The sequence below is a fragment of the Erithacus rubecula genome, assembly GCF_903797595.1.
Source record: "Erithacus rubecula genome assembly, chromosome: 11".
Lineage (NCBI taxonomy): Eukaryota > Metazoa > Chordata > Aves > Passeriformes > Muscicapidae > Erithacus > Erithacus rubecula.
This window is the reverse complement of record NC_136663.1, coordinates 4,158,734-4,185,076: the sequence shown is the minus strand read 5'-3', so window position 1 is coordinate 4,185,076 and position 26,343 is coordinate 4,158,734. Positions and strand designations below refer to the sequence as shown.

The 26,343-nt window shown below is 46.5% G+C and overlaps 1 protein-coding gene across 3 annotated transcripts in view; it reads left to right on the top strand.

Moving 5' to 3' along the window:
* Positions 1–13,143: 13,143 nt before the first annotated feature.
* PLD1 (phospholipase D1) overlaps positions 13,144–26,343 on the top strand; it is a 71,618-nt gene continuing 58,418 nt past the window's right edge. Inside the window, exons 1-2 of one of the 3 annotated variants that reach the window (XM_079315479.1) lie at positions 13,144–13,386; positions 22,442–22,651. The gene's annotated coding sequence lies outside the window, so the exon portion shown is untranslated. Of the gene's footprint in view, positions 13,387–22,441; positions 22,652–24,588; positions 24,762–26,343 lie in introns of those variants that run through there. The other 2 variants (XM_079315480.1, XM_079315478.1) reach the window with 2 other exon arrangements.

Genomic DNA, 26,343 nt, shown 5'->3' with positions numbered 1-26,343 from the left:
AAATCCACCAGAAAAAAAACAAAAAAAAACAAAAAAAAAAAAACCTTCAGGGGATCCTAGAGGGTTCTAGCCAGGATAAATAATACAACAAAACAAGAGTGTTATTAAGAGTAATTGTAATACTGAAGCTGAATTATAAGATGAGGGCCAAGCCCTTTACACAATCTGCTTTTTCACCAAAGAGTCCTTCAATTTACACTTAACACACATGTGGCTGATGGAACAAAGGAAAAGTTGAAGGAAGATGAAAGCAGTGCAGAGATTATTCAGTCTTGCTGGTTTAGCTCCAGGCACATCATTTAAATGAGTAGATGATCAGTTTCCAGTTTGTTTTAAATTTTTCTGGCAAGAAATTCCAAAGTTGGATGTGCTTAAAACTATTGTGTTTTTATTTTGAGGGTATGCCTTTTTTTTTTTTTTTTTTTTAATTTCTGAAGGCAAGGCTGTGGAAGTGCTCTGCAGGATGCACCTGAGTGCTGGGGCTGGAGGAGCAGCCCAGCTGTGCCACCAAGGGAGCCTTGTCCCTGTTCCCAGCTCCATGGGGGAACAGTTTCTACTCTTCTCCCACACCTCTGGGAGGCTGAGCCCTGCCTTGCTGAGCCACACTCTGATTTTTACAGCACCCAGAGTCAAGGGAAGTGGCCTAAATTGTTGTGTCCCACACACAACCTCTTTGCACCCTGTCGTACTAGCACTGCTCTCCTGGTTTAAAGTGGATGGAGAAAAGTTTCTACTGCTTTCCCCTTATATCTCCTTTTCAAGTTTTTAGGCTTAAAACCTCTGAACAGCACATCCTCTGCCATCCAGCCCCTCTTTTGTGGGTCTCCTTTCAAGAGGTCTCCAAAGCTGCCACCAGCACCAGGCCATGCAGGCTGGCTCCCTGTGATGGGTGAATGACACCCATGGCAGATGAATAAAAAGTAAGTTGCATGTTCCTGGAAGTGCCCTTAGAACACAAACCCTTCCCAACCACTACAGTCAGAGCTTCTCATGCCCTGGACTTTGCCCATCATCCTTCCTCATTCCTGGAAAACCTTGGATCTTTGCCTGCTCTGTCTTCAACCAGTGCATCTCAGAGTGAGTTACTTCATTGTGGAGAAAAACCCCTATTGCTCAGTCCTTGTCCCATCCTCCTCCTTTGCTGTCCATTGGAGCTGCTCTCTTGGTTCCACCCCAGCAGATCCTTTTGCATGGCCAGGTTTTAGGTTATCCTCCATGGAGATGTTTTTGGGGTGCTTAACACTCCCTGAAGGCTGTTGTGGGATCTGAATGATGGGATACACATTTAGGGTGAAGCAGAACTGCAAACATGCCTGGGAATACCAGTGATGCACAAATGGTGACGTTTAGGCTGCCATATGTCCCACAGAGGGAATAATCCTGTTTACACTGTAAGGAGTGGGAGTTGAGTCTGCCTTAAAATAGCCTCAATGTATCTAGGAAATCCATAAAAAGGATGCACCACCATTTCTTAGGAATTTATTTTCAGCAGCTCTTGTTATTTATTTTGCTGCCAACATCTGTCATTTCCTGCACTGTTTATTTCCTAGCACCCACAGGCTGTGTCTGAACTGAAATCTGACAGGACCTAACACTAAATAATGGAGTGCTGCTTCCTGTTAGCATCTTGGCCATCAAAGTCAAACAGGGAAATGCCTCTGATCATAGATGTTGTGAAATATTTGTTTTAGATTAGCTGCCATCCCTGCCACAGTCCACGTTGGCAGTGTGCTCCTCCACCCAACTGGAGGGCAGCAGGAAGGTTTGCTGGAACTGGGCTGGGGACAAACAGTTTGAGGAGCTGAGGAATGAGGGATGAAGCAGTGCTAAATTTAGAACCTGAGATAAGAAAATAGCTGTATCTTCACAGTGCAGTGTGGTTTTATTTTGGGGGACAGAACACACCTCGGTGTTGCACGGCTGTTTGCAGATTGTGCTGCCTCAAAGGAGGCTCGTGGGGAAAAAGGCTTTGATGTCTTCAGTAAACAAATAGCAGTGTTAAAAGATCTTCAGTTCTTGTTAGCATGCTGCAAACAGCTATGTTTGAAGAAAAATAAACATCCCAAGGTTGATGGAAGGGTAGGGAAGCCATAAAGTACTGCAGAGAACTCCTTGGTATGAGGACAGCAGAAATGACAGTGCCACAACAAAACCTTTTCTTTGTCCTTTTGGATTAGAAAGAAAAGAATGGACTGTGTCAAGGCTTACCAGTCAGGTGGTGGGAATACATGAGTATAAATCCCCTGGCTTAATCACTGCATTGAAATCACAAGAATAACATCAACTCCCCTGCAAAACCAAGAGTAGGATTGCCCTGGAGATCTTTCTCCAGCTGCTGGGGTGAGGGGGAGAAGATGTGTATTGTACCCTCATTGAGGAGGATGAGGATTTCCCAGCCATGTCCTTACCTGAGCTTTTACTCCTTAAAGCTTGCTGTGCTTGTCTCACTGCATCACTTAAAACATCCCCTTGGAAATGCAAAAATTTAGGCAAAGTACCAAAGAAAAGCACTAAACAATTATCACATTAACAACCAGCACAACCTGGGTGATCCTAACTTACATTTATATCCTTTCAACAGTCCAAATCAGGGTAAGAAAGAGATGGTTTGGGGTTCTCTGAGAAGGGAAATTAAAAATCAGCAGGTCATGATAATAATCAATATGCCAATATTTACTGCAAATTTGAATCTTATCAAGAGCCTCCAGGGAGCCTCTTTCTTTAGTATCATGTAATTCCAAGCATTTCTCTGTTTAAATATAGTTCACAGAAACTAGGAAATAAATAATTCAGACACAGTTGACTTTTTAATGCTTCTGTAGGATCACTAACATCTTTCCTTTGATAACACTTTTGTTCTGCCTACCACAGGTCCATCCTAAACAGGTCTGGTGAGACTCCATCCAAAGAAACAGAGCTTATATGAAAAACCACAGGGGAAAAGGCAAAAATCCAGCGGGAAAATAAAAGGGTTGTAATCCCAAAGGTAACAAGGATCCCTCTGGCGACTCCATACAAGCTCCTCCCTTCCTTGTGAGCCTCTCCCTGTTGGATTTGCAGGGAGGGTTTGTCACTAATGCCGAGGCAGGGATGGCTCATAATAAACAGCAGCTCCTTAGAGACTGTAGCCATGGCATGCAAGAGCTGTTTACCTGGCACCACAAGCACTATTCTGTTTATCTTCAGATGTTCCTACAGAAACAGAAGGTTTTACACTCTGGTGAATAAGGCTCCTTCACCCCCAGGAATGTTTGGGTGGTTTTTTGTTATTTTTTCCAAATGCACTGCTCTTCCTGTCAGCTGCAGAAAGCCTGTCCTGTGATTTCTGAGTTGCTCTGTACCCTGCCTCCCCAAGAGGAGAGGCTGCTCCCAGAGCAGAGGCAGGACCTGCTGACAGCAGCTGAGGGGCTGTTCCCAGCCCTGATCTGAGCCAGCAGGAATGGTTCTGCAGGACTGGGATGTGTCCTCCTGCACTGTCCTTCCCCCAGGACAGTCATTCTTGGTGTCATGTGTGTGGCCTGACAGGGAATAGGCATTAGCTGGTAGCTTGAAATCAAATTAATCATACACACCTAATGCTTTTCATTGCCCCAAATATGAAAGACAAGGGCTCTGACACCCTTGAGAGATGGTGGCTTGGAAGAGAGAGAGATGGCTTGGAAGGTGGGAGATCTCCCTGAGGATTTCCTCCAGGGCACAGTTAGAAAAGGCTTTGGTTATAGAGGGATTGGAGCAGGGCACCTCCCATTGCTGGAGCACTGTTTCTCCCTACCTGCCACAGCAAATATTTTGATTGCAAGAGCCAAACCAATTGTGTACTTCATCATCTGCAATCCTATCCTCAAACTCATTTCAGACCTGTCAGCTGCAGCTGGATGCTGCCATCAGCCAGGGTGACACTGGGCACAAGCAGAGACCCCAGAGCAGATCCTGTTTCTCCTAAAGCAGACTGGACTGGGATGATTGTGCTTCATGCCAAGCCTGTGTGCACCTCGGGCTGCTGAGATGGCAGTGTCCCCTCTGCATGCTGGGGAAGGCAGAGTGGCAAATTTAGTAGGAATTTTGTAGTTAAACTCACCCTTCTGAAAATCTCTTTATGCCAAATTAACCCCATCAGGAGGAATCCAGCACTGAGCTGATTTATGGCTGAGTGCAGTGGGCTGTGTGGAGGGTGTTTGTTCAAATAATACCAGCCCCCTTTACCAAGCACTGTTTTATTTCTAGCTAAATTAAAACACAATTAGCAGGGTTTGCTATTTTTTTAAATGTGTCTGATCTTCAATGAAATTAATATTAATGTCTGTTCAGAGTGCGAGTGAATAAAGTGACACATGGAAAATTGCACATTCTTGACTCAGCAATGCAGCTTGCAGGATGACTTCATGCCCCTGATTGAGAGGATCAGCATGCCAGATGTGCTTGCTGCCTGACCCCTTTACAGGCTCTGAAAGATCACACATCACTTTAAAATGTCATTTCATGCATGCAGGAGGAAGAAAGAGAGTCTGATCTCGCTTCATGTTACTGAGCTGCCCGTTTAATTTTGTTAAGGTGGTGTGAATGTCTTAATAACATGAAGCAGAGCTCTGATCTCTGCTCTGGCTGTGTGTTTCCAACAGACACCCTGATGTCATTTTCAGGGCTAGAGTGGGTAACAATCTGTATTTTCTTGCTATTAATTATAAGGCTGCATTTCATTCTGATTTTTCATTCAGCCTTGCAGCATAGCTGATGAGCTTGAAGTCCTCACTTCCAGTCAGGCATTGAATTTGCTGAATTGTTTTTTCTCAAGGTAAAAACAGCAAATGTGAGTATAGAAATAATACCTTTAAAATTGTGATTGCATTTCTAAGCCCCAAAAGTCAGGTGGTAGTCAGACTTTCCTGCTCTTGGCCCTGTTCTCTGTGATGGTCTTGAATGTCCTTTCTATTTCCTTGCCTAACTGCTCACTCCAAAAATTGCTGAAAACAATCCAGAGAGCAATCCAGGTCTCCGTAATAATCATGTTCCCATAGCAAATTATATAACAGAATTTTGTACACTTGTATTTTCTCCTCTCCTCCAGTGCATTCCATGCACCTACACAGTCACACTAATTAGATAATGTAATAAACTTAAATGTGGCAAAAAATCTGTTCACAGGGAGTTGCAAGACAGCTGGACTTGGAAAGCAGCCAGTCATTAACTTTGTTTTGTTTGAGAAAACCTAAAGGACATTATCTTACTGAAGATGAAGCAAACTTCATGCAGTAGGAGCTGTAACTTAACTTTGAACCTCAGGTGTCTTTTAAATAAAAAGAGGTGTCTTGAGATATGCACCACAATTTTTTTTTATTTTTTAATATATAGTCTTAAACTGCACAATACAGTAATCCCTGCACTTGTGGGGAAATACAGGAGGGTGAAAGCAGGGCCTACTCTAAGACACCACTTACAGTGGCAATTTTACACTTGCACACTCATTTCTAGGGAAAGGAGTAACTTTGAGTGCTCTGCCAGTTTGACAGCAATGTTTGCTGGTAAAGGGATCAGCTCTGAGGCAGGAATAGCTTTCCTAGTTTCAGTTGAGATGCTGGAAGTTTTGGCCACTGTGGTGCTGAATCACATTTAAATCTGTAGCTCTCTTGAGTTGGTGCTTAAGCAGAAGCCCAGTGATGCTCCTGATGATCCAGGCAGACTGGGAGCATTCTGCAGAGCTAACCCAGGCACTGACATGGAGCTGACACAGTGGGGAACACAGGGGAGAAGGAGCTGGGCTTGGCAGTGGTGTCATGGTCCAGGAAACACTTAATTTCTTCAAAATACCATTAACAAAGCATGTGATAACTTCCAGCTATATTCCTGATCAACACTAGATGTTGCTGTGCTGCTACTCATGTAAACTATACATTATCAAGGTTTTTAAATGGTATTTACTGCAATTTCCTCTTTCCTGTTTCTATTAGTCACTATATCCTGACACTATATGCTGGGGAAGCAGCCACTTTAATTTACTTTTCCTTTGAAGTTTCAACTTTATTTGAATAATATCAAGTTTATAATTTCCCCTCGAATGCACATGCAAAACTTTACAAGAAAGAGAGACTCTTCAAGTGATAACATGAAGCAACTCCTATATGAATGTCAAATATTTACTTAACTCTGCTTCTGGATTTTTTGCAATCCAAGGGGAATGACATTGTTAACCGGGCGATTCCGGGAACAGACTGACAGCTGCAAGGCCACGGAGGGAAGTTTGTTTATAAGGGGACAAAAAAAAAAAATATATAAAAAACAATTAAAAAAAAAAAATGTTTAGTCCTGCTGGGTTTCAGGCTTTCTACTCCCACGTGTTTGAGTGGGAGAAAGGACAAATCTTAGGACGTTGATTTCCCCATGGCAACAGAAAACGGAAATTACTTTAACCCCATCTAGTGACAGATGACTCATTGCTCAGCCTGCTGCTATTTTCCAAAGCACTAAAACAATACAGCTGCAAAGAAAAGGCCAGCCTGTATTATCTCATAGGCTGAGCACCAGGCTCGTGGGAGAGGGCAGTTCTCTGGCTGCTTTTCTGTCGAAGAAAGGCAGAGCTGGAGCCTTTTGGTTGTTTTATTGTGTAAAGCAAACGTGCCTATGTGTTTTCCATCCTTGTGCTGCTGGGAGGAAAAGCCAGGGTGTCCCCAGGATGAGGTGCTGCTGGGTGTTCTGTTGCTTGGTCCTGCTCATTCTGGATATCATGGAATGGTTTGGGTTGAAAGGGATCTTAAAGATTATCTCATTTCAACTTCCACTATCCCAGGGTGCTCCAAGCTCCATCCAACCCATCCCTGGACACTTCCAGGGTTTGGGCAGCCACAGGTTCTGGGTGCCTGGGCTTCACCACCCCCACAAAGAACCCTTTTCTAATATATAGTTTAAATCTCTCCTCTTTTGGTTTGAAACTGTTCCCCCTTGTCCCATCTTGCACCCAGGGATCTGACAGGACCTTGCCATGCTTTCAGTAGAAATACAGGAATGACTCATTCCCAAATGCAGCCTGGGGAGGGGACAGCAGGGATGAGCAGGGTTTCCAGGCCCCTACATATCAAAAAGATACCTGATGGCACAAATGCATTCTGTATTGCTGGAGAAGTCATTAAAAAATCCCCCAGGGTATGGTGTAATAGGAATATTCATCTTTGAAAGGTTTGTGCCCTCTTTTCTTGCTGGTTTTCCCAAATGCTAGTAAGAATTCTGTAAGGCTCAGAAGTGAGGCTGGTAAGTCTTACAGAGTCTAAGGTTTGTTTTGTGCATGGGGAAGGTATCATGTTACTCCTGAGATGATAGTGAATAAGTGGTCAGTTAACATCACTTTATTCACCACAAACTGGGATCAGACGTCACAGCATTAGGAAATCCAGGATCCCAGGAAAACTGCATGGTGGGATGGTGTCATGGGATATGTGAATCATTTTCTTTCTGGGAAAGACAGGCTGAGCTGCTGGTACAATAGCTGAGTCTTTACTCAGTCTTGTCATGTGTATGCTGGTATGATTAGTTTTCTTTTTCTAATAGCAGAAAATCAGGTCCACAAGATTCTGTTTGGACAGCATAATTAACAAAAAGAATAGCTCCATTACCAGGTTGTTCTGGAAACCAAAATCTGCCTTAGCAGCACAAAGATTATCTTCCTGCAGGAATCAACACATACCAACATGAGCTGCTGGCTAAACCCAGACCTTGAATGAGCACACTGCTATCTGTTTGTTATCTGGGAACACCCTGGGGTTGGCTACAGCTGTCCCAAAGCCCTCATGTCAACAGCAGCTGGACCAGGCTGCTCAGGCCAGCTCTGATTACTGAGAATGAACCACTCAGTTCTGTCAGGGAGGTGTTATCTTATTCTGATAAGGTTTTCTTACAGTTCTGCTCAGTGCTGTGGTACAAGGCAAAATGTCCCCTTACAAAATTGCAAGAGCCCTGAGAAGCTGCCAGCTGTGGGCAAGGAGAATCAGAGATCACCACATCTTACCCTTGAAACAGAAAGTATGACTATTCCTGTCTAAACTTACAGCAGCTCAGTAAAGCCAGAGAAAGATGTGCGAAATCAGATTAAATCCCACCTTTTGAGACTCCATCCATCAGCATTCTGGTTTAGAAGCCTATGAGTTATGACACTGAACAAAAAGACTGCTCCTTTCGGAGAAAAACCAAAAATGTCCATGTAGAAAATGAGAATAACAGTTCTAATATAGGTTTTTCTGCTTTAGTGTTCACTTCTTTACCTAGAAAATGGCTGTATTACCTGGAAAAAATATTTTTGTATTTTGCTGCTTGAGGGGGAAAGAGCTAATTAAATTTGTAAAAGTGGAAAATAATGTTAAGAGGTCTTTGTAGGCCTGTGGTTCTGTCTGCTGGTGTCAGCTTTACTGCTAATATGTGCAGATGGTAATGAATGAGCTACCATCAAGCTTCCTTTATTGTCCTAGGGCCTCACTCAGCTCATAAATGTCTTCACTGGTTATTATTTCCAGTTATTTAGTGTTCAGCTGGTGAGTGCAGCAGGCATGGATGCTGCACCCCAAACCACCAGAGCAGGAAAAGGAATGGCAGTTTTTTAACCAAAGCCTCTGACCCAGCTCAGAGAGGCTGCAGAGGATGCACTGCAGCAGCCACACGTGAGCCAGCCTCAGTGCTGAAACCAAACCCTCCCAGCTGAGCTGTTTGTACATAAATGTGACTTTCTAGCAACAGCCTGGGCCCCTGGGATGGGTAGAGCACTGAGCCAAGGCCAGGCCAGCCCCAGGAGGGACAGTGTGCAGGCTGCTGGCTGTGCAAGTGGATTTGAGTGGGGTGATGGAGCTCCCAGAGGGCTCCAGGACTTTTGGATAATGCATTTAGGCTTTCCACAGAACATGCTGTGCAGAATTTTACATAGCCAGAGGACAGCATTTCTCCTCACAAACAAGGACATAATAGTCTTTTCCAGAATAAGAATATAAATGACTTGCCCTATAAAGCATTTGAAGCTGTGGGCAAGCACAGTGTTTGCTGTCTGATTTCCCAGCCTGATGTCTGTGTTGGGTTCAGCTCTTCAGTCCATAGAAACACTTCCTGTGCCTCTTGCAGCCTGCAAACACTGTGGTGGCTTCTGCAAACCACAACCAACTGCTGTGCACTTTCTGTCGGCAGTTCTTCCTTCATACCAGCAGGTTCTTCTTCCAGCTCTATCCATATTTCTGCTCCTCACCTCATCCCCAGGAAGAGCAGCTCTTGTCCTCTGCCAGGCTGGTGCAGATTGGGGTCCAAACTTTCCATTTCCATTTTGCAAACCTGCTTTCTTCAACTCTGGCAGAACATTTTCATGCCTGTTAAGCCATAAGGGTTCATCTGTACCTGGCCCTCTGGCCAGCCAATGCTCTCTCCTCAAGCAGCATTCAAACCTCCCATGGAATCCCAAGGCTAATTTCCCTATGACTAGAGACTCCAAGAAATATCATCCTTTTCCAACCCTCATCATGGCAGAAAGAGTTTCTTTCTTGGTATCTAATTCTCCTAAACATGTTCAAGTTTTCCAGCTGGAGCTTGCTAATTTCCAAGCAGAGTTGCCTATAAAAATTTCCCTCAATCTCAACACATTTTCTCTTGCACTGGGGCTATGGAAACAGCTGCAGGCTGCCAGCTTTCCTGGCTCACCTTCCCAGGAAGGCTGCAAATTCGTGTTTCCTGGGACTACAATTCCCAGAAGACAATTTATCTTCCCCCAAACCGGGAACCAAGGCTTGCTGCATCTGTTGCATCTTTCTAAAAGTTTCCTCCTGCCATGAGTGAGGAAGGGATGAGCCTTCCTGCAGCAAACTGGGAGCAGGAGGGGAATGTAGTAAGGGGCAAAGAATCCTTCTCAGCACAGCTCCTGCCCAGTCACAGCTCTGTGCAGAGTTAGGGGAGAGCATCTCAGGTCACTTCCACTTTCACAGAACTACACCATCCCAAGCAAAAGTGGTGATTGAAGGGCTGGCTGGTGTTTAATTAAGTGTTTTTGGGACTGTGTGAGGATGTTAGAAATGCCCTCCTCAGCTGTGTGTCTCCACTGAAGGAAATTTCAGCGTGTCTGCTCTGAAGAGGCCACAAAATCCTCCTGTGTAGCCTCTGATCAGACACGTTTGTGGTTCCTGCTGAAGTGGTGATGCCAAATACCCCACTGGCTTCCTCCTCCCAGGGGAACAGCCTTAGGAAAAATTTTTAAAGGCAGGACTGAACTCCATGGCCCTAAGCAATCTCCAGTACTGTTCCGGTGCTGTGACTCAGTACTGTATTTGGTCACTTAACAACTCTCAGTGCTCCTAATTAAAACCAGCCTTTGCCCAGACTATCATTGTGTGAGTCTCCATCAGCAAAGCCATAAATAGTGGTACCACCCTAAACAGCCCTGTTTGAATGGGGGGCTGTAATCTCCTGAAGGAAACTCTGGGTTTCTTTTGCAATCAGAAGGCAAAGGTGTTGTTTTTACAACATCCTTCTAAAATCTGCTTTTCAAAAGATGGACAGCTCATGACTTTGGAGTCACAAGGAGTCTCCCAAAAATCAGCAGAGTGTGTCACTGGCAGGTTAAAAGGTTCCAGGCTGGTGTTTGCAGTGCAGAAAGGCCAGGATGGGTTTTCAGCAAGCCAGAGGAGTTGGGCAATCAGCAGCATCGTGTGTTCAGTGCTTTAAAAATGCAGCAGATTTGGGGTGAAAACATGAAGAAGCCATGGTGTTGCATGAGGATGCTTCTCCCCGTGTGCACAAGGTAGGATGACTCAGCTGCTCACTGATAGCAAGTTTGCTGAAACAAACACTGACCTTCAAACAGTCACTAAATATTATCACTAAATAAATACCAACTGAATAAAATAAACCTCACCGTCATCTTTTTTTTTTTTTTTTTTTTCCCTCCACTACTCTGTTTCCAGGAGGTTTTTCACTTAGATCTCTCCCAGGAGATCTCAGCATCCCTTTTCATCCTTATTGAGCTTAAGCAGAGCTTTGCTCTGTGGGCTCAGCCCATCAAAAGAAAAAGTTAATGGAAAAGAAAAACCATTCAGAATAAAGATGAGACAACCTTCCCAACACCTAGATTGAAGCACTTCTCAAGAGTTTATAAGAAATATACCCACTTGCCACCTGTTTGCACAAAAATCAGTATTTGGACACCTAAATATGCCACAACTGTCTTGCTCAGTGACTGTGGAGTGTGCTCCCTCCTCAGTTGGTTCCCAGGAAGCCTCCTGGACCTGGCTGTGTCCTGTGGGAGCAGATGCTGTGAGCACCTGGCTCCCCTGGGACCAGACAGGCACCAGAGGCAGCAGAAGAGAAGCAGAGCCAACCTGTCAGATATTTGAAACACCCCAGTGGTTTCATACCAGAGGAGCACACTGTACCTGGGCTGGCTGTTCTTGCAATCCTGAAGCTCCTTTTCCTCAGCCTTCACTGTGCAGTCCCACACTTGCCTGCCCCTATTCACCCACTTGTAAAGTAGTGTGAATGTCCTCACAGCATAGATCTTCCAAAACTGATGAAGAATGACTGGCCAGGCTCCTAGCTGTGCCTGCTTTTCTGAAAACTGCAGATCTTTCCATTCAGTGAGCTTAGATGCAGGAATATCACACAAGTTTTTTTTTTTCTCCAAGATAAAAACTCCCTTCTTCCTACATTTAAAACAATAAGAATTGAAACATTCTTATTATAAAAGAAGAAGAAAAGGGCCATGAAGCACTTGCTGTTGGGTCCTTCCGTGTAACACCAGTGACGTTGGAAAGAGGAAGCGCCCGGAGCTGGAGCTGTGCCGGCGATCCCGCGCTGCTGCTGGCGTGTCCTCACCTGCTTATCTCTCCATTCACCCACTCGTGGGGCATCTGGCTGCCAGAGCAGTGGGGCTGCCTCAGGAGTCCCTCCTGAAAGGCTCCAGAGGCAGCTGTGTCTGCAGCACGGTGCTGGGATCGCGCAGTTTCCCATGGACTGACGCCCAAGAGCAGCATTTGCATCACTCCTGGAGGCTCTGGAGGGAATCCAGGTCAGATCCAGGTAAGTGCTGGCTGCTTGGAGCAGGAGTTTGCTGGGCTGGCTCACTGGGGTACTTGTTGATGGCGTGGTTGATTTTGGGAATTCCACAGACAGCAGGAGAAAGTGATGTGAAGTTGTTCTCTGCCTTGTTAGCTTGGTTTCATTCCTGACTCCAAAGTGTAATTTTGCTTTAAATGGGGAGGAACAGCGCTGCCAGGAGATAAGGGTGTTTGGATCTGGGATGGGCAGTTTGCTCAGGCAGCCCTTGGTTTATTAAGTCAATACCAAACACTGACATGCAGCTCTGAATCACACCCAGCAGCTGCCTCTGCTCCCCTAAACCAGCCTGGAGATATTTGATTATGGGGAGAACCCCAAGACTTGGAAACAGACATCCTCAGAAGCAGCTTTTCAGTTACACATTAATGCAAATTCCAAGTAAATGCTGGTTATTTGCATAAGGACCAGCCTGGAGAGATGCCAGGAATTTTGGTGTGACCCCCAAATAAATGCCAGCCCCTTTATGGGCACAGAAACCTCCAGTGCCTTCAGTTGGAAACTGGGCTGTGGAGCAGATGCCAACCAAACCCCTTGAATTCATGTCACCTACCTACATGCAGAAGAGCCAGAAAATTCCAGCAGTGACCTTCCTCTGGCCTCTCTGAAATAATTGGGAATCCAGGTATGCATTAGGGGCTGACAGAAAGATAAAAACCAAAGACTGTTAAAAAAATAAAGTAAAAGCTAAGCATCCCATTCCTGGGTGTGCTGCTATTATCAGCTGCTGTAGGTGAGCCTGACAATTAAATTGCTGAAGAACCGGTTCTGAGTCAGGTTCATGCTCCCTCTGTAAGTGTGACAGAGGGTAAAATGGGAATCTGGCACTTCAGGGCCACTTTCATGTGAAGGTTTAGTAAAGACTAACACCTCTGAGGCTGTGTGCCACTGGCTGCTCAGTTTGTTATTCTTGTTCATGTGTTTGTAAATAATTGTCAGAAATCTACAGTAGAACACTGACTGGCAGCTAAGGGGGTTCAAAAACTGGGTGAAATGTAAAAATTGTAAATATTTTTTCTTTAAATTTTCCCTCTGCTTAAAGAGGACCTGATGGGTTAGCTGGGCAAACGGGTGTTTCACTCACTGTGGTAATCACACCTCTGCTCCACAGGCTGATCCCAGCCCCACCTGTGTCCAGTTACTGCCTTCAGAAAGGATTCCACATGAAGGCAACCCATCCTGTGCTTAGCACTTGGGTGTTTTTATCTGCCAAGCACACTGAGATTTGTAATGCTCTGCTCTTCCCAGATTTATGGATGGAATTAGAGGAAGGTGAGAATATACCCCCAGCCATGCTCTTCTGAGAGCTGTGCAGCTCCTGTGCTGGTGAGTACAAACACAAATAATTGACTGGACTCTGCTGGGGCTTTGTATGCCAGGTTCTGTCTTTCTTTAATTGTTTTTTTTATTTTATTTTTCACTTGTTTCCTTTTTTCAGTTTTCACCCTATGGCAAAGTCTGGTTTTACGTGTTTTACTTGAACTGTGCAAAACAACTGAAATTGGGGGGGGAAAAAGAAGAGTAGAGAATTTGCTGTTGGCTTTAGTGGAGGACCTGAGCAAACTGGGAGCAGAGTGCAGGGAACTGGGACTGATGGCAGCTTTGAGTTTGGTCTAAACTCTGGAAAGGCAGTGCTCAGCTTTTCTGATTGCCTTTTTTGCATGTGCGCTTGGCAAATAGGAAAATGACTTTTTTGAGAGAAGCTTTATGCTTCCTGATGGATTTTCAGCAGGAAAAATAAAACCTTTCTTCATGGGCATTGTGTTGGGGGGTGGGATCTGCTCCATCCCATGTTCCCTGTGTTGTGTGGTGCCACAGCATGTCCAGTGGGTTTTTCCAGCTCATGGTGTATTAAAAGTTTCATGACTCATTCAGACCCATTTGTTTTTTCCTATTGCAATCCATCCAATGGGCTACCACATAAAAATCCTCTTTCCTGTGACCTCCCTGCCTCTGGGAGACAGTGTGTGCAGCCCTGTGGGAGTCAGGGTGGTGGCTGGAGGGGACAGAGCCATCCTGGCTGCTAAACTCATGGCCCCAGCACAGGGGCTTCAGCTGAAGTGTGAAGGAGCAAGATCTGGGAGCTGCATCTCCCAAACTCCTCTGAGTGAGCCAACTTGTGATTTACAGGAGTCACAAGCTGGGGGGGGGGACACTAAAGCAACAATAATCATTGGTAAAACATTGGCTTTCCATCACCAGCAGGATCAAGTGCAGTTTTCTTACAACAGGAAAGCTTTGAAAGTTAGAACACAGCTCAGATAAAAAAATAAAGCAAGTGAGAGCAGCTGCATTATTGATCTCTGGGTGAGAAGTGACTGTCTCAGCAGGACTGCAGGCGAATTTTTGAGCATTTAAGAGCAGAAGCAGCAGCTCCCTTATCTCCTTTGACCATCTCTCTACCAGATGCAGTTTGTCCGGATATTTGTAAGTTTTTCGGCATGAATAACAGAATAAACTGTTCTGATCATCTAGTCTGACCTGTAGCATCAGGCAAACCACAGGATTTATAGTTTCCTTGAACCAGTGTAGCCTTTGGATGGAAAAAACCTCCTGTCTTTAATGAAAGCCTTTTTAATGATGATGATTTTACTTTACTTGATGAAGGACTGGTTCAGTGTTTGGATTTGTGTCAAATTCAGCATTGCCTGGTTCAGATTCTGACATTCAGGTGACATCCAAGAAAGCATTTTCACTTCTCAAGAGTAACTTTTCAAAAGTATTAACAAAGATTTGAGGAACCTGGAAAGTGGAATATTGCAAAAGCATGCAAAGAAGCTCATTCCTGTGATAATAAAATATTAAAGTGATGAGCTAATTCTGAGCATTTTAACAATGTGAGGGAACAAAGCTAGAGTTTAAATGAAAATATTCAAAACTAACACTCCCACTACTTACAGGCACATGTAAGCTGACAGATTGTTTTAGATGCAGAGCATTACTGGAATACAAAGTGCTAGCACTAAGCAAAAATAAGAATATAGGGGAAAGTGCATCTGTAGAAAGATATGTGTGTTATAGAAAGAGATTTTATTGTGTCTTCTCTGTATGGGATCATACACAGTCAGAACAGCAATGAAGAAATTTAAAAAGGTGTTTACTAAAGCTAACAAGGAAAACAAACTCACTGGAGAAAGAATGTGGAATATTGTGAAATAAGCAAACAGTAGCTCTGAGGATGATATATTTGCACATCTTTGAAATAAAGAGAGAAGCTTGGAGCAGTGCTGGATCCAGAGACATGAGAGCAATGCAGAGTTGGTGTCATGCTGGGAAGCATGGGATATCTCAGAAGAAAATCAGATTTACACCAGATAAAACCAAAATTATGCAATGACTAGCACAATTCCTACTCCCCTCCCCCTTGAAACCTAGCTTAAAAATAAAACATTAGGAGGAACTTCAATTCAGAAACTGTTGCTTTTCATGTAAACAAGGAATATGGGAACAGAGAAATACAAAATCAGGGGAAAATGATTCAGAGAACAGGCACATAAGTAGAGCAGGATTATATCCCTGATATTCAGGGGCCTGGAGCACCTCTGCTCTGGAGCCAGGCTGAAACATTTGGGGTGTTCTGCCTGAAGAAGAGAAGGCTCCAGTGGGACCTGGGAGCCCTGTCCAGTGCCTAAAGGGGCTCCAAGAGAGCTGGAGAGGGACAGTGGACAAGGGCATGGAGTGACAGGACAAGGAAGATTAGATTCAAATTGACAGAAGGTGTGTTTAAATTGGTTATTAGGAAAAAAAATTCTCCCCTGTGAGGGTGGTGAGGCCCTGGCACAGAGTGCCCAGAGAAGCTGGGGAATGCCCTGGATCCCTGGAAGTGTCCAAGTCCAGGTAGGATGAGGCTTGGAGCAAGCTGGGATAGTGGAAGGTGTCCCTGCCCATGGCAGGGGGTAGAACTGGAGGATCTTTATGGTCCCTTCCAACCTGAACCATTCTATATCCAAAGCAGATGATAAACTTTTAGTAAAACTGCAAAAAATGCAGCTGCTTTACTTTCAGCCAGCCCAGCCCTGCAAAGAGTAAAACATTTGTTAGAGAGGCATCAACCAGCCTCACCTGTGGCTGATCCAGCCTCACTTGGGCTGAGTCTTGGGACAATCAGGAACAGGGCTGGTTTGGGAAAGGGGTGATGGTGTTTGTCTGCCTGAGGAGGTGATGGAGCCAGCAGGAAACTTAAGAAGGAACTCAGGGGATGAATGAGGCTGTGTGAAAGCAAAAAATTGTTGGGGAGGAAGGACTGGCTGAGACCTAGGAGTAGTTTCTGGTGAAGAAATGGCTGGTGGGTGGCAAAAGGGGAAGGAGGTGCCAGCTGAATGGTGATGGGGGTGACAGCAACATGTCACATCCTGTGTCTCCCAAGGATTCCCCCAGGCTGAGCTGGAGAATTGCTTTTGGGAAGTGTTGGAGCATTCCTGGGGCTCAAGCAGTGAGGGTGCCAGCTCTGAGGGTCTGGGCTCTGCAGAGGAGCCTTTGTGCAGCAGGACTGCTGTGGTGGTGACTGCCAGAGCTGAAAAATACAAAAAAAAAAGAGCTGAAGAGGCATCAGATGAGGCAGACTATGATGCTGCACAGGGGAGTTTGCTGCTCTTTTGAGGATAGAAATGTCACCGTGGGGACTGTTAGCAGGTGGCTTCTTTGCCTGATGAGAGCCCATGGAATGTGTGAGATTTTGAGATGTAGCTGATGTGGTACCACCCACACAGGGTGCTGGTGGGCCCAGCCCTGACCTCAGCAGGGCAGGAAGTGCCCCAAGTGTTCACATTACAGGAAGATAAAAATCTTTCAGCCTTGTGCCTAAGATAATTTATTTCCTCAAGAAAAATTCTGCATCCCAAAGTAATCTGTGAGGGGGTGTCTCAAGGTTTTTGTGAAAGAGGAGCTGTTCCCTCACAGTAACACGAGGAAAAGCCCCTGATGAGCATCCCCCAGCACAGTGAGTGGGGTATGTCTGGTGCAGGCTGATTCACAAGAACAGAGAGTTTTGACATTGCTGAAAGAAAAAAAAAAAAGAAAAAAAAAAGTGGTGCATGCTGATGGCTGTCACAGGAAAGACTCGCTCCTTTCAGCGCCTTGGTGCTGAAAAATGCACTTTTTACAAGACAAAGGTCTCTTCTCAGGAGTTTGAATGGCTGTTCTTAGCTATTGACAAGCCCAGAGTTAGCAAAATAAGCTCTTCTTTCTTTTATGTAAGGTGATAAATATAAATGTCCTATGATAAATAGTCAATGGAATATAATAAGTTCTTACACAAGTAAATGTGTTTAATTTTGTTCCCAGACAACAGTGACAAAGGGATGTTGCACTGAATGCCTTGCAGTGATAGAGTTTCAGTAGTGAGAGGAAATGAGATCTGGTTTCTGAAAGGGGAGAGAGAGGCTTTGTGAATGAAGAACAAATCTGAAAGGTGCCGCTTCTTCCCTCTGTTTATGCTCTAATATCAATACAGGGAATAACAGTGGAAGCTGCAGCTGGAAAGGGCACTAGGGGTCACCCCTGTCTTATCTATGTCATCTGGATTTAATTCTGAAGCAAGATAAATAACATGACAGAAAACAAAGCCAGGCTATTCTGCTTTCTTTTTCTTTCTTTTTCTTTTATTCTCTTTTTTTTTTTTTTTTTTTTTTTTTTAATTGTGTGGGCCAGACAGCTTGCATTTCATTTCTTCATTTTCCCCTCCTGCCTGCCTTCTGTCTGTCTCTCCCTTAAAACAAAGCCCCAGGAACCCAGTGGGTTGCAGCCAGGGAGGATGCTATAGATGTAGGGGGACTTGCATCAAAATTCCCTCTGTGTGGCTCCCATTTATTTAGAGCAAAGGTCAGGCAAATCACAAACACTAAGTCAGTCGGGCAGAATCACAGAGCAGCCTTGGCATGTTCCTGCAAGTACCACAGAGCAAACTGATTGCAGCCATGAATGACTCCCTTGTAGTTCTGAGAGTAACTCCTGACACGTTTTGCTCTGCCTGCCCAAAAACCCTTTGCCTAAAGATCTTTCTCTCTCCTTTTCTTCCCCCAACCAGATAAGTGTCCCCAACTTCTTGTGCAACTGCATCTGATACCTGCATTTGGAGGATCTGGTGTCTGGGCCATGAAGAGAATTGCTAATTCTGTTCTCTGAGACTTTTTTTTTTTTTTTTTTTACCTTGTGTCTAGGAAGCAACTGCTGCTGCCAGCTGAATCTGATGTCTGAGTGTTGGAATTGTGCATTTTAAGGTGTGATACAAGATGTCTAGGGAGGAAAAGTCTTTCTTTATGGAGACAGATGATTTTTCTCAAGATAGACAGGCTTTCAGGCACACAAGATGTGATGAAGAGGCTGCACCCCCTCCCAGCCTGCTTTTTTTAGCTCTAGTAATTGATGTTGCAAGATGTAGATCCCTTTTTCTCTACAGATAAATTATGGTAAATTGTGGTAGGTTTTGTCACATGATGTGGCAGAAGTTGAAAGTTCACGAGAATTTAAGAACTGACCTGTCAAATTATTGAAAGAGTCAGCTGCCAGGAGCTGGGAAATCACAAAGACAGAACTTCTGTCTTGGAAAGTCCCTTTCCTGCAGATCCCTGGAGACAGGAAGAGGCGCAGAGAAGCTTTCCCATAGCCATACCCCTCTTGCATGCACCAGTTATAATTCCCTGGGGATGACACCCTGGGGGTGGGTGGTGTTTAGCCTGCCCTGCCTCCCGAGAGCAGAGGCACGTTCCTGGATCATCACGGGTGATAAATGTGCAGGAGCTGGGGGAATCCGGACCCGCCACCTCAGCCGTGCTCAGGCTGGTGGCAGCACACACAGGACACCTCTGTCCCTGCCACTGGCTCCTGCCAGCTCCAGCCTGCCCCTCTCAGTGGGAGCTGCTTCGGGGTCAGTTCAGGTACCCGTGGGCTGCACAAAGCTGTCACCCAAAGGTGGGGGAGTGCTCCGGCTCCCTCTTTCAGGGTTTTATGTAACATCCAGCTTATATAAGCCTTTGTCTGTTAACAAAATGGGTGGAGTGTGTCTCGCTCGGATTCCTCGCTAAAGAAACGCTCATTACTTAACGCTTACTCAAGTGCTCATTGCATACTTTAAGAATAATTTACTTAGTTCCTTTCCCATTGCTAATAATGACACGGTGACTTGACAACCTGTTATGGACAAATGATAAAACATGTAATTCTCCCTTCAATGAACTGCACCTTGGAATAAATGAGAAGCAGTGCTGTTGAGGTAGACGAGGGGAAACTGAGACATACCCCAGAGGTACTTAATGGGAAAATAAGGTATTTCTCAGAGGCAGAGGGTGGAAGAATGAGGCATACCCCAGACCCTGGGCTGTGCATTGTTTTCTTCTTGCTGCCTCCTGGCAGGAGACAGTTTTAGGGTGCTGGTAGAGGAGGAATGATGGTTTGGCCGGCAGGATGTGCCTGGGGACAGCATTGGTAGCACAATCCTCATCTTCAGGGCACCACCCAGCATTGTTTCCCACGTGGAGGGGAAAAGAAGGGGTGGCACTAAACACTCTACAGTCCATGTCCTCATCACAAAACTGATGTGGACCCCAGGAAAGTCCCACTGATATCTGTCATTAATTAAACACCTTTCAGATGAGGAGTTTGTCCTCCAGCAGAAAAAGGTGGGTTGTATCCTGCCGTGTGGGAATGGTAAGGCATTAAAAGCTGTCAGATAACCAGACCCCGTGGTAGAGAGGACTGTGTAAATTATTTTCAGCAGGACTTGTTGAGCTCACTCGAACCTGGCACTCACGTTCCTGCAGGGCTTTAAATAGAAATACAGTGTGCCTGAGCTCAACACCATACGGAGCTGGTTTGCACTCTCTCCTTCCTCCAGATCCTGTGCTTCATCTACTGACGTGCTTGGCATTCCTTGAAGTTTTGTGAATTGCTGCAAAAAAAAGCCCAACCCTTCTTTTTTTTTTTTCTTTTTTTTTTCTTTTTTTTTTTTAATTTTATTACCCCCCCCTCCTCTTTTTCCCCCTTAAAGCCTTGCCTTTCCCTTGCTCTGTCCCTATCCCTGTCCCTCCACAGCTTGGGGCAGCTGCCACACGGTGGCATCCAGGTATCTGTGCAACGATGCTCCAGTGAGGAAAAGGGTGGGACAGCTTGGATTCGGGCATTTCCTGCCCAAAAGCAAGTTCGTGAAACAAGAAATATGCATTATTTAAGTTCTGAGGCATGTTTCTGTCCCCTGAGGCTCTGAAAGGGTGATACAGAGGGGAGATGCACTGCTGCCTGGAAAATCAAGCTAGAAGTGGTATCTCATGTATTATTCAATGTATTTTTTTCTTCTTCTCCTTTTTAATTTTCTGGAGTTTTTAAAGTTTTTCATTTACCACTTTCATCCACACCCCCCCTCGCCGAGAGAAGGAAAAAAAGCCCCAACCAAACACAAACAGCAAGACCATTGTTTGTGTTTCCATGGGAATCCTGTGAAAGGAGAAGGGTGTGAAAGAAAACTGAAATATTCTGGCCAAATCTGATAAGGTTTGGATCCTGAGCAGCCCCCAGGGGTGTCCTGTAGCATCTAAAGTCCAGGGTCCCACTGTCACCTGACTGTGCAGGGGTGTTGCTGCTGTGTCATGGGAGGTATTATACTGCTATGGAATTTTGGCAGAAAAAGCAGTTTTTATGGGAGAAGACAAGACTACAACTCCCAGGAGGCCCTGTGGCCTAGTCAGGAACTTGATGCTGAAGTGCCTTTCAACAAAATTTCCTCCCCTGCCTGTTCCCTCAGAGTTAGGAGGACAATAGTGGTCCTTGAAGGGAAGAGCAGGAAAAAAAGTACTTGATAATGTGATTTCTACAAGCAACCCTGCCTTTCCCTTTTGGAATACTGGTTTTATGAGACGAAACAATGAAAATTTTTTTTTTTTTTTTTTTTTTTTTTTTTTTTTTTGTGCATATATGTGGCTTAATGCCAGCTGGCTCACATTGGATTGCCTTGGGTTGCTCCATCCTTGGCAGTGTCACCAGTGGCTGCCTCTGTGTGGATCCACAGGGTTTTTCTGGAATGCCTGGTGCAGACTCCACAGGGCTCCACTGCCTGCTGTGGGGGCATTGGAGTTGGGGTGGGAGCTGAGCACTGTTCTGCCCCATCCCTCCTGCCCCTCTTGGGAGGATCTTGAGGCCCTTTCTCATTGCACTGCTCTGAAATGCCTGCAGCAAAGCACATTTCCCATCCCTAGTGAGGTGACTCTCTGGGATAGAGTAAAATAGCTCTTTTTTCACTGTGCTGTGGGCCATAAAAACCTTTGCTCTGTAGTCAGGACATCTTCAGGGGAGGTTGGGGACAGGCTGCAGGAGCAGGAGGCACAGTGATGTCCCAAGCTGGAGTCTGACTTTACACACAGCCAAAGTAAATCCTCACCTCACCAAGGGTGATAAAGCTGATTCCTCCCTCCCCTGGAGCTCTGCAGGCTCCTTCCCAAATGTGACTGAGCTGGGGGAAAAACAACTCCTTTTTTTTTCCCCTAGTTTCCCTCTGGTCCCCATGGCTTTGCAGGGGCACCAACATGACCCACACTTGGTGTCAGAAAGCCCCTGAATGGCTAAAGGGAAACTACATGGAGGAAAAAGACCCTTTTAATGCCTGCAGATATGAAAGATGCTCCAGGCTTCACCCTGGAATTTGATGGTTGTTTTTATTTATTTTTCTGTCTTTGATGTGTTGGTTGCTGTGAGCAGTTCTCTGGGCTGAGGAACAGCCAGGGCTGGGGCTTGTACTGGTGTAGCTGGGCTCATTTAACAAAGGAAAAGCAAATGGGTGGTAAAAATATCTATGGGTAAAACCCTGTGTTTAGGTGACACCTGTGTTCAACGTGTCAGACAGATCCCCGATGTGGCTCTGCTGAGATCCTTCCTGTACTCCAACCCATTACCAAAACTGCCTTTTGCCACAGAGGAAGGGGAGAGTGTTTCTCAGGTTGTGAAAAAATGGTTTCTTTGTGCTGTCACGTGTTCACTCCTGCCTGCTCTTAGTTTGGCATTTATTTCCCCCCCTTTTTTCCCCCTTAAAGCCTTATCTCGTTTGGAATTTCTCTAGTGTCCTGCAGCTCTCTGGTCCTCCCCCTCCTCCCTGTGTTGTGATGCCAAGTGGTGACTGAGATTGAAGACAATGTCCTTATTTTAAAAGAAAGCCTGTTTCTTTTCCTGTATTATCTTTCAGCTGGTGGTTTGGGTTTGGTGTGCAGCAGCACCAGCTTTTAGTCACCAAGAGCTCTTCTGCAGATGTCTCTACATGCCTCTGTAGCTCCACTTTTGGCCACCTCATCGGGCATGGAAGTGAAAATTTTTGGAGAGAGAGGGAAAAAATATGAAGTATGACTAAATAATAATAACAATTTTTAAAAAGATTGCTAATATCAGCATCTTGGTTTTACAGACTGCAGCAGCCTCAATCCCTGACTGTCACTCAGAGCACTCTGCACCAGTCTCATCTTAAAAAAGAAAACTTCACACTCCTGTGATGACACCAGGCATCCTCTGAGGGATGTGTGGAAGTTCCTGAAGATTGAAAAGCAGGTGGGAGAGAAGCAAAGAAACTCCTGACACATAATACTGTGCTTCTTTAGAGCTCAAGATATTTTCGAGGGTATGTGCCAAGTATCTACTTTATGAATTGCCTCTGGGACAGGGAAGGTTCTGGGAAGTGTAGAAAACCACTAATGGGACATGGGCACAGACAGTGGTGTTTCCCTGGGAGAGATGATAACTGTGTGTGGAGAACCTGATCTGTTGTGATGCTGCAGAGGGGGAAACTGTGCAAAGTAGATGCCAAAATACTCTCCTACACTGGCTGCTCTCTTCTGCTTCTTCTCTCTTTTCTAACCCTGCTCACTGCCAACATAAACCTACAGCAGAGAGATTAAATACATATTAAGTGAGCTAAGGTTTATGGATTTGGAAAGATTTGCCAGAAATCAGCCAGTCACGTAGGGGATGAGCACTGAAATGAGCTCTGGGCAGGAGTCTGTCTGCAGAGAAAGTTGTTTTTCTCTGTGTCTGATATGTCTCTGCATTGCATCAACACAAGTGGAGAGGTGTGCAGAGATGGGAGGTGCAGAGATCCCCTGCTGGCCACCTGGGAGCTGGGGGTGGACAGAGGTGTGTCCAGGGAGGATGGCAGAGATTGGGCAGGTGGGTGCCCTGGGGGATGCTCCCTGTGCCATCTCTCCACTCATTCCTATTCCATATGTCTATCATGAAACCTCTCTGCAGTGTGTGGCAATGTGCGTGCCTGGAACATGGCTCTGCCCACTCTTTGGGGTGGAAATGGCACTGATATTGGGAAACTCAGAATATTTCCCATTGCTCTGCAGTGTTCCACCCCAATTTCCTCTCTTGCTTTGCTCTCTCCTGACACTGAGTGCTACAAATGTCTGTGCTGACTTTTTCCTTGCTCAGTGCAGCCAGCACTGCTGAGCCACCTTGACTCACAGCTCTGCACAGGTGCTGAATGGAGCAGTGTTTGAGCCCAGCCCCATGAGTTGCAATGCTATTGGGAACCCACCTTAGATTTCTAAGTTTGATTTTGGGTGTGAAGCACTTACACTGGTTTTGTTAAGGTGTTGGTAAGCCAAGTCACAGTAAACCCAGTGTAAACAAGCTGAGCCAGCGTTTTACAGGGGTGCCCATAAAAAAGGCAGGTGCTGCTCTGGTTAAGAATGTGATACTTTAGTATTGTACAGTCGGAGTAGGGGACAGAGGCTGCCTCTGAACCAGCAGTGATCAAAGCTGGGTTATTTATCTCATCTACATTTGAGGACCATGGTTCCTCGTGATTTAAAGAAATAAAAATTAAAATAATTTAAGGAAGAAAAATATCCTAATAACAGAATGATCATGCTGAAGTCTTGCTGTAGATTTAGAAGTGGAATCACCGAGTTCCCTGGAAGAAATCACCAAGCTCTCCCCATACAGCCACAGCAGTGAGAGCTGCAGTGCTGCAGACAGATTTTGGGCATTCCACCAGCGCTCACGGCTGGGTTATAGCAGAAACCTGCCGGGAATTTTGCTTATCCGCATGTCAGTTCAAAGCTTCGGCAAGCACAAAAAAAAATTCTCTCTCGCTTTGCATATTAAAAAGGGCATATGGGAAGTAACACGGTAAATGCAGCATGTGCAGGGGAGGGCGGCTCGGATCCAAACAGCACCGGACTGTAATTATTGGGTTGTCTTATGCTAAAAAAAAAAAATGCATGGCATGTGCAATTAATAATTGTTAATTTGCGCTGGCTTTTCCAATCTGTTTCCCTGGCCAAACGCAGTTTCTCGGTGCCGATGTGGAACCTTGGCTTTTCCCTCCTGGACTACGAAGGGGAGAACCGTGCTCCCGGTGGAAGCGGCACTGGGAGCAGGAGCCCCAAACCCCGGCACAGGCTGCAAAGTTGGGCTGAAATCAGCGAGTTCCTCCCCTTCAGCTGCCCGTGCTCTCCCCCGGCTCCTCGGGCCCGGCCGGCCCTCAGTCCCGCCCCGGGCCCGGAGCGGCGCTGCCCTCAGCGGGGCGGGCCCGGGGGCCGGGCCTGGGCAGCGCGCCCGAGCCCGGCGGGCGGGGCGGTGCAGACGGGCTGCTTGGGCTCCTTGGGCTCCGGGCGCTGCTCCGGCTGCTCGCTGCCCCGCGAGGGGGACGGGACCCGCTGGCTCTGACAGCACCCGCTGGATCTGGCAGCACCATGGGGCACCCGCGGCCGCGGGGGCCGGAGGTGGGTGCGGGCGGGCGCGGCCGCGGGTGCCCCGGAGTGGGCGCCCGGCCCGGGGCGCTGCGGTGACTTCAGCGGCTGTTTTCAAGTGAATTCCCTGCCCGGGCGCTTTGCTGGGGCAGGCTGTGCCGCGGGGAGGTGTTTGTCGGACACACGCGGGACTGTTCACGCGTTTCTCGTGCTGTGGAATGGGCGGGTTTGGTCGGTGCGGTCGTGCCCTGCGGTCAGCGCGGGCGGCTGGTTGGGAAACTCGGCGATGTGGTGAACTTCAGTGTCCCCGGCACTGGCGGAGCCGTGACCCTGCCACGTCCCTTCCGCACCCGCCGCTTTTGGGTTTTGGGAAAACCTTGAGAGTTACTAAACGTACTGACACAACCCGGGTGGGTTTCTCGCATGAAAGCGTTTTCTGCCAGTTGCTGGTTTTCGTTACTTGGCGTGATGCTCTCTAAGAAATCTTCAGCCCAAGGTGCCTCCCGGTCCTGGCTGGACCGTGCTTCGGGTCAGAGCAGCTCCATTGGCTTTGGAAGCGTTTCCCCGGGCTGAGCAGGCTCTGCACACAGAAGGACAATGCCCATTGTGTGCCCAGGTCTGTGCGAGCCCCGCATCCCTCTCGGGACATCTGCACGATGTGCTGTAGCCGTACTGCGGTGAGGCTGTTTGGGACAGGGTGGATGAAGCTCTGCTGGTTTGACCCTGGTGGAAGATGCTAAGTGTGGATGTCACGGTGAGGTCGGTGTGCCCATGGCTGCTGGGACAAAAGCTCCCTGTTTGCATTGTGTTTCGAGCTGGCTGTGTTTGCAGCTCGAAGGGTGGGAGCTCTCTTTCGAGTGTCTTTATAATCGCTCAAGAATTTGTGTTTTCCCTCCTGTGCCGTCTCTACCATTTGATAAGGGTGAGCTCATGCCAGAGGCTCGCAGGTAACCAGGGAACTTAATTTCCAACCACCTCATGATGCTCACAGAGTGTTGACCTTGTGACTTGGATCTCAGGGTAAAATCCTGACCAGCTTAGCTAGAATTTGGAAAGCTCTGCGTTTGAATCTGTGAGCTACCCTCCCTTTGCTGCTGGAGAGCCCTTTTCTCAGCATCACTGTTTCCCTGTGATGCTGAGCACTCCCCAGGGATGCTGGGGTCCCCCATCCAGGCTCGGGGCACTGATGGCAGCAGCCTGTCCCCCCTGTGCACCTGCCCTGCCCTTGCCTGTAGCTGAAAGAGGCCATTCCTCCTGCCATGAGGTAGCACTAAACCTGTAAAATCAGATTTTTTGCAGTGGGATAGTGTGTCTGGCCTCTCCTTGCCCTGGGGGTGCAGCACATGGGTGACCTCCCATGGTGTCCCCATCACCCATCTTGGTGCAGGGTTTTCTGGCCAGGATACTGAGCCTGGATCTGCCCTCCCCTCTAGAGAGGAGCCCAGCCCCAGGCTTGGCCAGAGCTCCCTGTGGGACAGGGCCAAGGTCAGATCCCTCTGAAAAGACCTGTTCAAATTTACAGAGATGTGCTTCAGCTGATTGAATGAAAGGTTATTGAGAGGTACAGGGGTTGAATTTGGTTTTGCCAAGATTTAACTTTCCTAAGTAGAGAAGA